Consider the following 16203-nt stretch of genomic DNA (forward strand, 5'->3'; position numbering starts at 1 on the left):
GGACCTCAGGGTTGTAAATCTCATGGTGCGGTCCTAAATTCTAATGTCAAAAGCTGGCATCTCGTGCCAGCAAATCTTACATTTGCAATAGAGAGCCCAAGTTTTAAAACTGGCTATTTATATTCTGAAAAGACTAGATGTGATAGTTGGGGAAAGCTGAGAACTACTTTAGTTTCAAGGGTCTTTTCTAGTGACAGATTTATTAGGGAGTTTATTGCTCGTTTTTTCTTTTATACATACACACACACACACTCATTTTATATATACAAAATGTAACTCAAGGCTGGGAAATTTTTACCAGAAATTCTGAAAATCTGCAACTGAAGGGGCTCAGGAAGAGACAGGTAAAAGCAGAATGCTTCTCATCACAAGTCAGCATGAATTTGCTACTTTTAGCTCTGATACGTTTATTTCAACTGCGTTTTTCTTCATTTGTCCCTTCAGAAAAGAAGTGGAAACCCATCTTAGACCCATCGGACAGGCTTTGTCACTTTAAGTAATCCCAAATGGTCTTTGGGAAAGAAAATGGATGGTCAGAGCAGAATTTTACACAAAGGGGGTCTTTTTTTTTAAGCAGGAAAGAGTCAACTATTTGGATTGGTTGTATCTGTTTGTATCCTTTAAACAGAATATGTGACTTGGTGTTCATGGAAACTTAATAGAAATGCAATAAAACAAATCTGGAAAATTTCTATTGAAAATAAATGTGAAAAAATTGGAAAAATCATGACAAATTGTGATCTTTTTCCTGTTCCTAATCATAACGTTAACCTATTATATGCATAGATAAACAGCTGTGTCAATATCATTGTCTTCATTTACTCTTGACGACTTCTGCGTCCAACATATTATCTCTTACCATTCAAGATATACTTAGCGGTCAGTTGGAAGCTTGATCTGGGAGCCAACTAAGCCATGGGTTTTTTTGTGCTTCTTGCATCACCATAAATAATGAGGATTTTGCATTCCAAGCTTTAGTGACAGTGTTATCAACTATGCATCAGGCAGAATGGAATCCAGTTTGCTCTCTCTTATGATAATATGGACTTTCATTGTTTTATTTTGTCTTGGCATTCAGAAGTTGAGCCAGTCACAACCAAACAACATGGCTCAGATGAATATTTACCGATTATTCTGCACTATAAATATAACAGTTCCTAAAATGTATCTTGTGCTTTTCATCCGTAGATCTCAAAGTACTTTCCAAAGAAGGTCAGTATCATTATCCCCATTTCACAGATTGGTAAACTGAGGCAGAGAGTGGCGAAGTGACTTGCCCAGAGTCACCTACTTGGCCAGTGGACAAACTGGAATAGAACCCAGGTTTCTTGAGTCCATTCCTCTATCCACCAGGCATCACCAAAAATCCATTGAATAATTTTAAACTATGAATAAATTGGAGGAAGTTTTGATTGCCCTAATGATATTCCCAAGCAGAGAAATAAGCAAAATTCATTTTAAAATATTCATTTTTAAATTATTTTCTCAGATCTATTGGCAATTTTCACATGTTATTTTATTTATCCAGCAAATAAGTTCTATACCAAATCTTAGACAGAGTTCTATACCAAATCTTAGACAGACAGGCAGACATTGAAAGATCAACATCCCACAAGGAAACAGTTCATAGAATGCGTTCGTAGGGTCTGATGCTACTCCCTTTGAAATTAATGGGAGTTTTGTCACTGATTTCAGTAGGAACAGAAGCAGGCCTTTAATGGAGCAATTAAATGTTTTTAGGCTTGCAAGTCCATACGATGACTGTACTTTTAGTTAGACCTATGTCCAAGAAGTCCTGCAATTGAGCAAAATATGCTGCGTGTATTGATGGGAACCAGTGAAAGATCCAAGTTTGTAACTAAAATGTAGAGTTGCAAAGGAGACTCTCTAGGGATTCCCAGTGACTGGCACATTAGAAATTAGTTCAGTTCATGAAGTGCTCAGTAAGTATACATAGTCCCCCTCTCCGAAGAGCATTGCCTTAGCTCTTTACAGAGAATATGTCTGCCACATTTGACTTGAGCTATTTGAAAAATTCATAAAGCAGTTTGTTCTTAATGAATTAAAACAACATTTAAAATAAGTAGCTACCCACAAAATAATCATTCCTTTCTAAAAATTGACCCAGAAACTAACACTCTAGGGTCCAAACATCTCTAATGCCAGAGCCTTAGCTGAAATCCAAAACAAAATCTGAATTTTCCAGTTGGTCCTTATTTCTATAGTGAGCAAAACTGAAGTTATTCATGGATTTGAATAACCCCTAAATCTGAGATCTTTGAAATCTGGAGCCTGATCTAAATCTGAATTTTGTGGCTTGGGCCCACCTCTGTTCTTTTCCCATCTTTCTCCTGTATAGAGACACTTGTTTTTAAATGCTCACTGCTATATCTTCTGCTGGTGAAAGAGACAAGCTTGCGAGCTACCCAGAAGTTGGTCCAATAAAAGATTTTGCCTCACCCACCTTGTATCTCTAACGTCCTGGGACCAACATGGCTACAATACTGCAAATGTTATTGGTATTGACAGGCTCAGGGATGAAAGATACTGGGAAAAGTTGTTTTGAACTAATCTATCTTCCTCTCCCCCACAGTTCTTCAGAAATGAAATTGTCTGTACCTTATGGCAAATATCCCTAAATTAAAGCAGGATGTTTACAAGGATGAAATTAAAGGATGTCCTAGCCCCTCCCATCCCCAAGGGAAGTTGTTTTAATCAATCATCGAGGTGACTTAGGGCTTCCTGCCTGGCTCTACCCTTGGCAAAATTCACCTCCAAAAACTGCATGAGGCATTGGGTCTTTCCAATTTGTCTACCAGTGGTGGCTATGTCTAAAATTAAAACAATTCAGCTGTGTCCTAAAATGAAAATCGACCTGTGGCTATTTCCTGCAGTGGAAGAAGCTTCAATGTTGCAGGAGAAAATGAGACTGAATTTGTAACTGAGATTATTTTGGCAGTCTGTCAACGGCCGACAGGACACCATTTCGTACTGCCTGAGAATGTAGAAATACCATAGTCCACGTGCAGTCAAATAGGAGTGATGGGGCTCATTCATTTTTTTCAATGAACCTTCATACAGCACTTGAAGTACTTCGATGGGAGTATTCAAAACTGGGTGTCTGACAACAATAGGCCCAGCTGTGGTGATGTGTTTGTGGTGTAGTCTCAGAAAAGACTGGCTGTAGCTTGAAGGGGTATGTTGAGCGAACCACATTTTAAATATCTAAGGATGATCCCTTTAAGGCCAAGGTTGAGACACCCTGGCCGGGAGCAGTGGACATAGCTTGTAGCTGTCTGTTCTGTACCTTCACAGAGCGGAAGATTAAGTGAGGTACTTTTGCAGCATTTTCATTATTTAAAATGTCAGGTACTTGGATAGTATATTCTTCTATTACATTTTTTTAATAAGTGCAGTTTTTATACACTATATCTACACACAATTATACACACGTGATTATAATCTTGCCAGGTAGTTTTAGATCATTATGTACATAACTTGAATAACTTGACTTCTGTATTCAAGTAATTCCCCCTATTACAATCAGCAGAGCACAGGAAAATACCGCAGCTCTTTAGCTATCCCTCTCTATGCACCTCAGGTACAATTCATGCGAGGCAGAGATAAGGACTCTCTATATTTGCGTTTCATGTTAGAATCTATCTAGAGGGACAGATTTATAAGTTGTTTAAAATATGACTGTGATGGGGTGTCTGCCCCACACGGATGGAGAAAGGGTTAAAAGCAGCCCTGGGGAGGCTGCGCAGGAGACAGCCGATCAGTGAAGGGCTGCAGTTTGCCACTGAGGCATGTGGCTAGAACCTTGGGCTGCAGCTAGCCACAGAGGTGAGTGGCTGGACAGAGGACTGCTGCTCCCCTGGAAGTGGGGGGAATGGAATCAGGCATGGCCAGAGGGTTGTGTTCCTGAAGAGGACGCCGCGATCCTTGAGGCGACGCGGGTCCGGAGCAGCAGTGACAGCTGGTGAGACACCACGGGAGGAGGGCGCCCTGTGAAAAGACTGAGCTAATTTCCAGAACAACCAGCAGGAGGCACCACGGTGGTGAGGCAGAACCGTTACAATGACACTATATATTTTACATATATTGAAATATATGGCATGATACAAATTCATTTCAATAGTCAAATTAGCCAGTTGCAGTGCACATGTCAAATATATGTGCAATACTGTCTGTATCTCAGAAACCTGTAAGACATGCATGGAAAAATACATTACTTTATGAGTACCCGTACAGCTGTTTCATCAATGCTACTTAGTGTGCACCTTCCTTAAGGAAAACCTCAAGATGTCACAGGGATATTTATAACTAACAGATTTTGATTGGAAAAATCGGGGGAGGGAGGACGGTTGTGTACAGGAAAAGATCCACAAGCATTTGCAGACTAGATGATCCATAAATCAGTGATAAATGGTGAGTGCTAGCTAGCTTTTATGTGACATGAATGAAAGCCAAGCATCCATTACCCAATGGTCGTCAAACTCTCTACGAACCCCCTACCCCTTTGGTATTTTTCCCCCTCTATGCTCTGAAGCCACAGGTTTGGAGGGTGCCCAAAGCCAGTTGTGACCATGTCAAAATCACCTAACACCCACAGAAATTTTTTTAATATGAATTGGGCTTTAAAACCTTGCCTTGAGAAAGTAAAATTGGGCCATAGTCAATGTCTCATTTGTTTGCATCTCAGTGAATACCATAACCTGCAGGGTATCTGCTACCAAGGAAATGTAACCATGAACCCACAGTTAAACGGCTTCCAAAAAGGCCCTTTTCTCAAGGCAGAGCTTTTAAAATGGGCAGGCAATGCAATCTAGCAGCAGACATTTGAAATATACACAAATATACAAGTCTTTTAGATAAACACATTTCCAGGGAACTTTTTGATGAAAGCGATAAGTTACCTTCACTACAACAGCATACACTGTATTTTATTACCCTTCAGTAGACACTTATCAGCTATGAGAGCTAGGTGGTTTAGGCTAGGAATCAACCCTGAGGGAGGACTCCACAGCTCACAGTTATACAGATCAACATCAACTTGAGACCCACTTTTATTTCCATTTATTAAAAAAGTCTGTTGAGCTGCTCCTGCAATTTCAAATCCATTAGCATGCTGCCCCCTTTCAGAGAGGAGGAGGGAGAAAAAAAGAAAAGATAATCATAGTTTTATGGGCTGATTGTGGATGGCTAAGCTACCGGTCTCTTGGTTTTGAATGGAAGGTCCATTATAGATCCATTACCCAATGTTTCCAATGGAATCACAGCTATGAGATTGCATGGGAAACAGCTGGAAGTGGCTCATTCCCATGGAGGTTGAGGAAAGGGTCAGGTCTCCTGGAAGCTGAATGTGGTATAAACGGCATAAATTATTGGCTTTCCTCCTCCTTCCAGCATAATTATGCCTTAAACACAGGGAGAGTTTGCATTCTGTTTTATTGGGCACCAGATGAAATTTGGAAATCACATCATAAGTAGATTAGTGTGGGAGTTCTCAGCCTCTTTGCTCTGCTGCCATGTTGTCCAAAGCAATATCTTTGTGTGACTCAGTATCCAACCAATATGCTGGCCAACGGGCTTCATAAATTCTTAAGAAGCTTTTTTTGCACAATGATGAGTGTGTTTCTCTGCAAACACACACATATGTAAAAATAACCAACTTTTCCTCACATTTTCGCTGAGCATTTCCGCACAAGATCTATCTTCAAGGCACTTTACAAGCAGTATCTAAATTCACTAAACCTTGCAACATGTCCCTATGACAGAGCATCCACACCTCCCATTGGACTCAATGGGAATTGCGAGACTATTTTAAACCACTCCATAGTATTGGTTTCTGTATTCCCATAGGATTTAGGTTCCCCTCTTCCACCATCTCCAAAGAAACAAGGATTTGGATTTTTAACAGTGATGAGTTTTCTCCTTCCCTTTTGACGATATTTGCCTTACCCTTTAAGCTTCTCCTTGAAACTCATCCTGACATTCTTTAAGACTTCCCTTTAAGCTTTGCAGATTCTATTCTACCAGATAAAAATGGGCAAGTATCCCTTTCAGAGTAGACGTACCGTGTAGTCTTAGTGCCCATTGCATTGTTACCCTTTCCTTGGTTCTCAGCTTTGATCCCACAGCTGTTCATCCTCATGCCAGGGAGGACGGCCCTTCCTTGCCTTAGGAGAACCACGTTCGGCTGGAACACATCATTCCCTATCCAGCCATCGCAGGGCCGTCTCTCAGCAAGTACCCTTAATCCATTAAGGCCAAGGGAGCAGTTCTGCTAACAGAACCTGTTAACAATGAACTGTTGGCATATGGCACTACAAAGATGTTTAACATTCCAGTCTTTGATGCCTTTTGGGCCCTAGCTGAAAGACATCACTACTTCTCTCCCAGCTTGGAGGGGCTACGTGGTGAAGGAAAGAGCCTGAAAAAGCAACACAATTGCACAACAAATTAATGGAACGAGATTGCCCCACCCTAATGTTTTGGAAAGCGTGAAAAGGCCAGCAAAACAGCACAGGTTTCAGAGTAACAGCCGTGTTAGTCTGTATTCGCAAAAAGAAAAGGAGTACTTGTGGCACCTTAGAGACTAACCAGTTTATTAGAGCATAAGCTTTCGTGAGCTACAGCTCACTTCATCAGATGCATATCGTGGAAACTGCAGCAGACTTTATATATACACAGAGAATATGAACCAATACCTCCTCCCACCCCACTGTCCTGCTGGTAATAGCTTATCTAAAGTGATCACCAGAAATGGAAATGGCCCACCTGATGATCACTTTAGATAAGCTATTACCAGCAGGACAGTGGGGTGGGAGGAGGTATTGGTTCATATTCTCTGTGTATATATAAAGTCTGCTGCAGTTTCCACGATATGCATTTGATGAAGTGAGCTGTAGCTCACGAAAGCTTATGCTCTAATAAATTGGTTAGTCTCTAAGGTGCCACAAGTACTCCTTTTCTTTTTGCAAAACAGCACAGTCATTCATTAAAAATCCTTTTCCTTCTCTTTTGCACTTGTTGATATGCCTCCCCTTTGTGGCAGCCTTGGTGAGGGAGCAACAGGGAAGGAGTGAGAGAGAGTAAATTTGAGATCGATTTTGCCTAGCCCTTATATAGATGCACAGTCGGGGTGGTGATAACACAAGGAGCGTCCCTCACCCCCCAGCAGCCTCCACACACAGATTGCAAAACCCCTGTGAGGGCCAGGCAGAATTGTTGTCCCTATGCTCAGGGGAGATGCGGGGGCTGGTTCTTCTCCATTCTGCAGACACACAGCCCCCCAGCCTGGGCAGAGTTATTTCTGTGCATCATGTCCCTATCGGCAGAAGTAGCCAGCTGCACAGGGGCTGATAGGGTGCACTTATTGCTTCTCTGCGCACAGGAGTGCATGGGTACATTCTGCTTTCATACCACTTCCAATGCAGACCAGTGCCTACATGGTACAATGCCAAGTTATTACTTAGGACTTGATTCCTCAGCCCTTACACACATTGAGTAGCACCTACTCATGCTGAGTAGCCCTATTAGGCTATTTTGGGTTGCAGAATCCAGCCTGCCCCTAACTCAGGCAGGTAACTGTTAGTTTAGCATAACAGAGTCACCTACTACTACCCAAGTCATTCTGGCTGACAGTGGATTTGAGTAGCTAGCTATATTCACCGCTCGTGACAGGGAGCAGAACTCCATTGGTTCCAGCAAAGAGGTAGCCACTTTTGACATCAGTGGATTTGATCTAACTTTTAGAAGAAGGGTATTATAACACAGAGTTCAAGGGTTTGGAGTGTCCTTGCTCCCAGACCTGTGCTCCCATGAGTGGAATACACTTCTCCTATAACCTATTTTTAGGTGATGAGTAAACATCGTGCACAGTCAAATCCTTACTGATAGGAGGACGTACCATGGTTAGAAGCAACATTTGGGAATGCTACCTGTACATTATAGCTGTTCACAGGAATCAGAGAAATGGACAAATTTATTTTGGCAGAAAGCCTTAAAATACGCTGTCACTTGTTAAAACAAAGGAGTAAAAACAACAGTTAATTAGTCTTATAATGACTCCTTTTTTACTCCTTTCCTACCCTTTTTTAAATAAAACCTGATGATGCAAAGTATTCCTTGGCTTCTTGCTCTGCAACCAACCGGCTCTCTGTGGAAAGGGCTTCTTTTTTTATGGCTACATATTAAAAGTAAACCAACCTGTGCCAGGTTTGGATAAAAGGCTATTTATTTTCGACCAATTTGATAGCTGCAGTTTTCGGTAATTGAATTTTCTGTGGTCAGAGAAGCAGTAATCTTAGAAACCAAATAAATATTTTTTAATAAAATGGAACACTGAGAAACCCTATAATAATGTCAAAAATGTAGCCACTTATGGATGGATAAATATTTTAAGAAATTTACATTTCACCCAACGCTTTAGGCCTTTAGCTTCCCTGGAAATTTCAAACGACACAATATTTTATTTTGGGGAGGGGGTGGTGGTGAAAATGCTGTGTGTTTAGATAAAGCATCTAACTACTAAGCCTTAGCTGGACACCAGCTTCACAATTTAAATACTGTTTTGGCTTCCAGGATTCATGCAGTAGTTGCTGGGTCATCACAGGGGGAAAATATACCTCTTCTATCTCAACCCTTTTGCCTCAAGCTCTTGTGGAAAAGGGTGGAAAAGCCATTGTAAGTTTCCATTCTTGTGATTAATTTTGTCATTGTCACTGAGTTGTATTTTTTGCCAGGCTAATAACTAAATACACAAAAAGGTCCCTGGAAGTCATGGTGAGCCTTTTAGAGACAAGATAGTTTCTACTGAATCTTCCAAACCCTTGGCTTTTGAGCCATTGAGCCTCAACAGACACTGACTCAAAATGGTTATTGTCCAGCTGGGGTTCTCTGTTTGGCCCAAAGACCATCCGTAAAGGTGATGAGGAAGCAGGAAGGAATGGTGGAGAAGTTGCAGGGGTCCACAGAGTAACCTTGGGTACTTAAAATCATTGTCAAGGGCAGAAATGGGCATACCCCATTCTGTATGGTTCGCTATGAAGGTGGTAGATTCATAAACAATGTCTAAGAGCAAAAGGTAGTTTCTGGTGATATGCCTAATATTCTGGATTCTGAAATGCTTAAATTTATGGTTTAGGGTTCTTCCTTTCTCAGGATACATTTCCTTTGAGTAAAATTATTTACAAATCCCAATAGATTGGCACTGGGGTAAATGCTGAATGTTGTCCTGGTCTAGTTCTTGTCATTTGTGTCTTAACACCTAAATGGTGCACTCACCAGAGTGCCTATATGGTCGTGTCCGAGGTGTCAACTATATATAATCTGCAGATTACATGGGCATCAGCTGTATGTAAATACCGAGATTACAGGGTCAACGATGTGTTTTGTGCAAGACTCAGTTGCACTCTGACTGTTGGCCTTACCAATTTTCTTTCTTACAGTGACACCTGCTGGTGGATGCAGATCCTTGTGATTTCTGCTGCAAACGGACCAATTGTCAAATTAAACTAGAGCTGGGGGTTCTCAAACTTCATTGCATCGCGACCCCCTTCTGACAACAAAAAATACGACACAACCCCAGGTCAGGGGACCAAAGCCTGAGCCCGCCCAAGCCCTGCCAACCTGGGCAAAATGGGGGCAAAGCCGAAGCTGTAGCATCACCAACCTGGGAGGAGGTGAGAGGGGTGGGGTGAAGCCTAACCCAAGGGCTTCAGTCCCAGGCAGGGGGCCTGTAATCTGAGCCCCACTGCCCAGGGCTGAAGCTGAAACCTGACCCCGCTGCCCAGGCATGAAGCTCTTGGGCCGGCCCTGGGCCCCAGCAAGTTGAACACCAGCCCTGGTGATCCTATTAAAACAGGGTCACCTTGGGGTCCCGATTCACAGTTTGAGAACCGCTGAACTAGACTAGTGATTGCAGCTCATCACTTGGCTCTGTGACTAAGAGCCTGATCCAAAGACTGAAGCAAATGGGTAAATCTTTCCATTGACTTCAATGGATGTTGGATCAGGCCCAAGTCTCAGACTCTGACCATCCATTAGCAAACCATGCAGAAAGGGGACTGACGACTTGGGAAATAGATTCACCTGCCTCCAAAGCCTTTGCCCTTCGTGGGGGGTTGGGGTAAGGAGGTGAGAATGTTTCAACTTTGCAAGGGGTCCGTTCTTCTGAGTTGCTGTCCAGGGTGCCCCTCTCCTATGACAACATTGTTGCCTGTACAACTTTACTCAGACTGGCAGCTCCCCACCTCCACACACTTCACACCTGTGCTCTTCTTCTCCTCTCCTGGGAAAGACCGTGTAGAGAGGAAGTTAACAAGCCCTCAAGCAGCACTGACATAAATGGGTTTTCAGCCTGTGTAGCATGACAGCTCTCCCCTAAAGCCACCACATCCCACCTGGTCATGCAGGGATGCTTCTTCAGTCTCCTTCATAAGGATGGAATTTGCCACATTGTCAGCTTCCCCAGCCACCGTTTCTGTGCCCCCTACTTGTATGTTTTTGTGCCCCACACCTCCCCATGCTTCACAGCAAAACTGGGCAGAGGAGCCTTACGATTCTTTCCCCCTTTCCATGAGTGCTTGTCTCCACCTGATTGATCCATGATTCAATTAAACCAGCCCCAGCTCAGTAATAACCACCACTCTTCAGTCTGCATCTCTTGTTACGTCGGTGAAAACCTAAACCCAGGTGGTTTTCAGCATGACACTGGGTGGAAATAAGGTCTGAAATTACCTGTTTATTAATGATGTGTCAGGAGAATGACATGCGAACGGCCGGCACCAGCCCAAGCAGTGCTAACGCAGAAATAACAAGCATGCATTATACACAATACGTATCCCGCAGAACTATAACTTCTCATCCCCTGGGACTCAATTGAAACCCAGATGTTTTATCTCAAGATTTCAATCCCATGGAGCAAAGATTTTAAAGGAAAAGTTAAAATACATGTTGAAGTTGGTATTTTGTTCTATTGCCTCACTGGGATTCATGTGGGAGAAAACAATTAGCACCAGATGTGCAAAGTATTAGAGTCACATCAGCTAATTATCTAGACTTGGGGGTGGGCTGTGGTGGCAGAAGGTTATTTTGCAACGTATAATATTACCCTCGGAAATAGCATTTAAATAAGAGATGGAGACTGGCGTGCACACTGAATTGAGGATAAGCATTCACTGTCACGTTCTGGGGTGCAATTCACTCCAGTAAAGGGTTGTGTCACCATCTGCCCTGCAACCCTGGGTGCCTTAAATGATCCTCTGCTCTAGACCACAGCCCGGACACCAAAAGCCAGAAGGTGAGCATGCAGAATCCTGGTGGCTGTGTGTTGTGCAGCTCTGGTTCAGGGCTTCCAACCCCAGCAACCTGCACAATGCACCTGCCCCAGCATGGTTCCCGCCAGTTTTGGTCACACCTACCAAAATGACCCCAACACACTTCCAGTCCTGAATTTCCCCCAAACCATCTGCCTTCTGCTGGACCACTCGGAATAATAATAATAAAGTTTGCCTGCTCCTTTAAAGAGACAATACCCAGAAGTTTTGTACTTTAACTGGAGTTTAGAATTACTTCAATTCAGGCACAGCACTGGGTTGGGTTAGATTAAAATAAAACGAGTTGATTAACAACAGGACCTAGGTTAAGTGAAGCTACGTAAAAGAAATAAAGGCATAGATGATTATAAGCAAATAAAGGTGAAAACACATCTAAAAGTCTAAAACTTAACCTAGCAAAGTGTGATCTTTGTTTAAGAGGATTTAGCTCAATAGTTACTCTTGTTCCAGAAGGGCTGATTGTCTCTCAGTCAGGACCTTCCACAGAAATAGGAGATGCTGGTTTTCCTTGTCTTCTTAGGTGAAAGATAAAGATGGAGTCTCATTGTCCCTTATATTCTCAAAGAATAGTCTTTGTTCTCAACGTTCATAAGGCCTCCTGGAGCTTCAGTCTCCTGTGTCTCTCTGGGGTGCACGAGCCATGTTAATATTCTGTGTCTTGAGTTCAAACTCTAGACAACCCCTTCAAGCTTTGTTTATGGCTAATATGTAGATCGAGGTAAATCCACTTTCCTTTGTCTAGGACAGACCTGTCATTCAACTTTACATAGGTGAGGCTGTCTTTGTAACACACGTTGTGGTAACATTGTGCAGAGGGAATTCATAACTTTACATATAAAGTTAACATATGCATTTTACAACGATAGTGTGCTATTAATTTTCAAATGATACCTTACAAGCCATATTTTGGACAAACATGATTGCAGCAGCACATTAGGGGGTGAATACAGGGGTGCTTAGGATCACAGTCACCCACTTGAGTCCCCAGATAAATTATATTATTTCTGGATACAGTTAAAAAAACCCCATAAATAATATGAACACGAAAGGAGGGGTCTTCTTGTCCCCTTGATAGAGATATTTTCTATCTATTTTATTTGTTTCTATTGCACCTCTCACCGCACTGAGCAAGGCAAAAGGAATCCACAATCCATAGCATGCTTCAACGTGAATTCTGCTCTGCTCTTCCACCAGGTCCTAGGAACCTGTTCCAGGATGGTTTCCTTCATTTTTTTCTTCCTTTCATGCCTGTCGGTGTTTACCAGTCTTCTGTTATTATGGAAAGGTTTGGGAGAATAGATGAGACTTGAAGGATGAGGTCAGAAAAGCTCAGTTCAGCCCAACATGTCATTAAAGATGCCATAGGGTCAAATTCAGACATCAGTGAGGTGATGTTTTCATGTGTAACAGGTGTAATGGATCGATCCATTGTTATCACGTAGGAGGAAGCTTCATTTTTTTTTTCATTTTACAATGAACATTTTAAAAGATTGCACAGGGGCCTGTTATACCAACATGTGCACCCATAAAGATGTTCTTTCCATGTTACAGGGCCATTGCTTCTAGGGTTTGATGAGATAGCTCCATTCACCTTCATCTTCCTGTCATAGGTCATTAGGTCTCTGGGAAAGCTTTCCTATAGCTGGATAAACTACTCACAACATAGTCGTCAGTGAATTTAATCCTTGTTCTCTTCAAAAGTTGTCCACTAACAATGTTACTTTTATGGATTTCATTCACAATTTGCAACTGTCCAATGAATATTTTATGTGCAGCCTACGGGATGCTCACAGTCAGGTGAGTACTATATTCAGGTTAGCATTTGGTATTTGCACCATGTGATTTGGAAACCAAGAGTCTTGCAGTATTATTCCTGCTTCCTAACTGCATGGCCATAATGTTAATAATTTCTGGTGCAAACACCTCACACAAACATGGATCAGTGAACAGGAGCTTCTCCCAAACATTCATGGGAACCAAAACATTTATCTGGCAGAATATTCACGATCAATTAATAAAAAGGAGCCATGAATCCAGTCAAATTCACTGGTTTTATTAACACAAATGTTTGAATTCCTTCTTCTCCCCCCACCCCCACTACTGCTTGCCTTGTTCTCGTTCTTTAAAAGTCCAGTAAGAAAAGATATCTCTGAGTAAATTTGTTAATTAAGCCCTGGGGTATTATGCAAGATTTGTAATTCATTAATCATCTAGAACAGAATGAGAGACTGAATGAGCCAAATTTGTCTCTGGGATAATGCCATAGACTTCAAATTACAACAGGGCTGAATCTGGGCCACAATGTTTCCCTTACCATACCCCCCACCCTCGGAATATTTCTGCAAAGGAAATCACAGGGCCACTTTGTATTCAGCCCTGAATAGTAATCATGATCTCAGTACAAGCTGTATGGAAATTTGAAAGGCAAATTTTTACCTCAAAAACATACGTTTTCCACCCAGCCAGAGAGCAGTATGCCAGCTCTGGCCCACGGATGAAGGGAGAGCAAAACATTTGCCTGCTAGGTCCCATACAAAAAACAGAACAAAACAACAAAGTGATCCATGCTGAGGGAGGGAGACATTGGGAATGTGCCAGAAACCCAAGGGGATGCACATGATTTGCATAATCAGGTACATAAATTTACATAATATCTACATCAAAAATAAAAGCAGGCCACCTTTGTGTTTGCCTGCGTATGTATTTAATAAGGGATATATGTGATTAAGTGACTGAATAAATTTAGTTTTCTCCTTCTCCGCCAGTTTACCAGATCTAGTGATTCTTTCCCTCTCTCAAAGTTGTCAGAGTAATAGAGCAAAAAAGTAGCTAGGCAAGAAGCATGCTGTCCACACATCAGTCACCGTAGTAATATGCAGGGGATTACCTAATTGGCTGCTGACCCAATATGTGTTCTAGGCACATTGCATTGAGATCACTCCTCAGGGTTACAAATAGCCCCCAAGAACACCCGCCCACTGGGAGTTTGGTGTACTGAATTGTTGGACTATGTAGCCCTGCAACTGTGCAGGCTGTATCTTTACATCTTGGTTGTGGTTAGGTAGAAAGCAGCCGCACCCTCACTGAAACTGCTCTCCAATGTGCAATGAAGCTTAACATCAGCTTTTTTCATATGCAACATCACGGGCTGTACAGTCCACAAAGTCACAAAGTCACGCTGGCTATTGGGTGTCCTGTCTCAATCATGGTTTTTGTGCATCTGAAGAACTTGAACCATGTTCAAGTCACAGAGGAGAGTGTATGACTCCTGCAGATTGCATGCAAGGACATAAAGAGGGAAATAAGCTAGGGGTACACATTCCCACTTCATATCTCCAACCAGGTCCCCCTTGGCCCTGCACACATACTTTGCCCTTATACCACTTGCAAGTCACTAGTTCACCATGACACATTTAAATCTAGGGCTTTATTCCTGGCTGGTCACCGTGGTATCTAAAAGCTGCTGGATGATTTCAGAAGAGCCGAACAACGAAAGACGTGACTAAAGAGAGACTCAAGGGCATGGTACTTGCAAGAACTCTCTATAAATAAAATTGTAGAAAAATATATCCCTTAACCTCTAGTCTTGAACAACAAATAACAGTATGAGTTTAGGGCAGTGCAAGCATAGGTCTGAGTTAATATAGTTTGTCAAAGATTTCTGAAAATCTAAGTACACTCAAATGTGATGTTTTTCTAAAAGAGCTGCTCTAGGAATTATTTAGGGGAAGTCCTATGGCCTGGGTTATCCAGGAGGTCAGGTTGGATGATCACATTGGTCACTTCTCTAGACTTTAGCAGACCCAATAATCCCGTATTAAATTTGTGAAGGAGCCCTTTTCAGCTCTACGTGAGCTCAAAGCAAAACTCAAGGTCCAAACACCCATGATGAGAAAGTGGAAAGAGGTTTCCACATAAATCCCTGTGAACGGAGGTAGTCACATTTGGTGGGGCTCTCCTCAAGGAGACATCTACTTACTCTTCAAGATTGCTCTGACTTCAGTTCCAAAGCAGGCAAACAATAGACTTCTGGGTGGCACCCAAAGGGCAGTTTTTATGCCAATGCTTTGCTGGATGAATTGTTAACCAGGAACAATTTTTTGCCTTACAAAGGTAGATTGCATGGTTTAGCTATAATGCACTGGTGGGTGGGGGGTGGGAAGAGGAGGGCGTTTATATTAAATTATTTACACAAAGACACCCACACCTTTGAGAGGCAACAGTATGGTGGTCCATATAAAAAAGTATCTCACGTAGCCTCTCTGTGCCTCAGTTTCCCCACTGTAAAATAGAGATAGTTCCTCTGCCCTACCTCACAAAGGTATGAGGACAAATTCTTTGAAGATTCATAGACTTCAAGAAGTGACCAATGTGATCATCCAGCCTGACCTCCTGGATAACCCAGGCCACAGGACTTCCCCTAAATAATTCCTAGAGCAGTTCTTTTAGAAAAAAAACATTGTATCTTAGTGTCTTAGATTTTCAGAAATCTTTGACAAGATCCCTACCAAAGGCTCTTAGGCAAAGTAAGCTGTCATGGGATAAAAGGGAAGGTCCTCTCATGGATTGATAACTGGTTAAAAGATAGGAAACAAAGGGTAGGAATAAATGATCAGTTTTCAGAATGGAGAGTGGTAAATAGTGGTGTCCCCCAGGACTCTGTATTGGGACCAGTCCTATTCAACATATTCATAAATGATCTGGAAAAAGGGGTAAACAGTGAGGTGGCAAAATTTGCAGACGATATAAAACTACTCAAGATAGTTAAGTCCCAAGCAGACTGCAAAGAGCTCCAAAAGGATGTCTCAAAACTGGGTGACTGGGCATCAAAATGGCAAATGAAATTCAATGTTGATAA

This window comes from Lepidochelys olivacea (assembly GCF_965140295.1).
Source record: "Lepidochelys olivacea isolate rLepOli2 genome assembly, chromosome: 14".
Taxonomy (NCBI): Eukaryota; Metazoa; Chordata; order Testudines; family Cheloniidae; genus Lepidochelys; species Lepidochelys olivacea.